Below are 1816 nucleotides of genomic sequence, written 5' to 3'. Positions count from 1 at the left end.
CCACTGCAGGGTTTTTTCTTACACACAACTGTCTTTTGTTTTTCTGACAGACCAAACTCTCCCTCCCACAAACGCCGACCCAGAGGAAACGGATGGTTTGACTTAGCTGATTCCATTCCTCGTTTTGAAGCACTACTTATGCACCCAAGAACAGAACACTACTGCCTTTCACATAGCTACCTCGCGATAGAAAACGAGCCTCCCAGTTACCAATATAAAGATCCCTTCACTGTATCACACATACTACTAGAATGTACGATTTACACAACACCTTAGAGTAACAACAACAATGCTTCTGCATCAAATCTCAGGTGACAAGCCACCCATCCTTTTATCATCTCTCCGCAACTTAAAAAAATAACTGAATCATAACTACAATGTATATACTCGTATATATGTGTTATATATAACGCACGACAGCATCGGTAAACTATAATCCATAACAACACAACCTTGATTTTGTATGAAAGTTGATAAAAAATAAATAAATAATTCTAAGGACGCTTTGATTGGTTGTTTCCTGTTCATTGAATGTATTTGTACCGTGTCATTTGTAAACAATGCACCTTGACAGATGTCAGAAACTATCATTTCCTGTTTACTCGTGAAAGGCGGGAAATGTAGAGAAAGATATTGTCTAAATATGAATTGATCTTTTAACGGTTGAATGTTTCGTTCACTGTATTCGAGTTAGATTGTTTGTGCTTTTATTTGACCTTATTTGACTTTATTTAATTTTATTTAATTCTACTTTATCATTATCTTTATTAATTTATTTAAGCAGTTAATCTATATACTTGTTTATCTTTTTTTCTGTGTGGGTTTTGACCACTCTCGCGTCTTATGAATCTCTCTGTAAAGACTCTAACTTTTGTGTTCTTGTTTCCTTCAGGGCCAAAGCAGAGACACCTCCACACACGAGGTAGTCGTCCAGGAGTTCTAGAACCTTCGTCCAGGAGTTCGAAAACCTTCTTCCACGAGTTCGAGAGTGCTCATCCAGACGACCCATCACCATAAGAGAGCCATCGTTTTGAACATTCAAGAGAGACAGTCACTAGAGCTCCTTTTTCTCTCTACCCTCACCCACCCCATCCTAATCCTTCACCTTTGCCTTCTTTGCCCTCTAACCCCTCCCCATGTCATAAGCCTTCCTAGCCCTTTTGGTCTCCCTTCCGCTGCCCCAGCTCCTCCTGAAACTCACCTGGTCCTCCCGCCATCTCCACCTCTCTAAATCGCCCTGTCCCCAACCTTACCCCATTCCCCTTCTAGTTTCCCTTCTTCCTCTTCCCCGTATCCACTCCTTACCTCCTCCTCTCGTCCTCTTCTCTTCCTCTTCTACTCCTCTCCCTCTTCCCTCTCAACTTCACTCCCTAATCATCACACTATCAACCTCTTTTTTTTCTCTCATTCCTCGACAACCCCTCTCTTATCTCTTCTTATCTTTCTCGCCACTGTCGAGCTACCTAGTGTCTTCTTTCCCCTCCTCTTCGCTTCTTGATCGCTTTTCTCTCTTCCCACATTTCCTCCTGCTTCACTATTTCTCCCTACCTCTTTGCACCTCTTTCCTTAATATTTTTTCTACTCCTCACCTCTTCTCGCTACTGATTTCTTATATATTTTTTTATTCCTCCTCCTCCTCCTCCAATCCTCCTCCTCCTCCTCCTCGTCCCCCTCTTTCTTTCCCTTTCTCGTTTTCTCTCCCCTCTTCTCATCTGAAAAAATCTTTCCAGACTCATCCGAACCCACTCCTTACGTGATTCTCATATCAACTCTCATTCAGTCTCTTCTTGGTTAAAAAGAAATCCCCTTTTCCTCT

At 41.9% G+C, this 1816-nt stretch overlaps 1 protein-coding gene across 1 annotated transcript in view; it reads left to right on the top strand.

Annotated features, from left to right (window-relative positions):
* The first annotated feature begins 1728 nt into the window (after positions 1 to 1728).
* LOC143029770 (Na(+)/citrate cotransporter-like) overlaps positions 1729 to 1816 on the top strand; it is a 71429-nt gene continuing 71341 nt past the window's right edge. Inside the window, exon 1 of the mRNA XM_076192690.1 lies at positions 1729 to 1816. This exon is cut by the window's right edge and continues 274 nt beyond it. The gene's annotated coding sequence lies outside the window, so the exon portion shown is untranslated.

Source organism: Oratosquilla oratoria, chromosome 11, assembly GCF_046742065.1.
Source record: "Oratosquilla oratoria isolate Oo_2021 chromosome 11, ASM4674206v1, whole genome shotgun sequence".
In the NCBI taxonomy this organism is placed as follows: domain Eukaryota; kingdom Metazoa; phylum Arthropoda; class Malacostraca; order Stomatopoda; family Squillidae; genus Oratosquilla; species Oratosquilla oratoria.
This window is presented reverse-complemented; position numbering and strand designations above follow the sequence as displayed.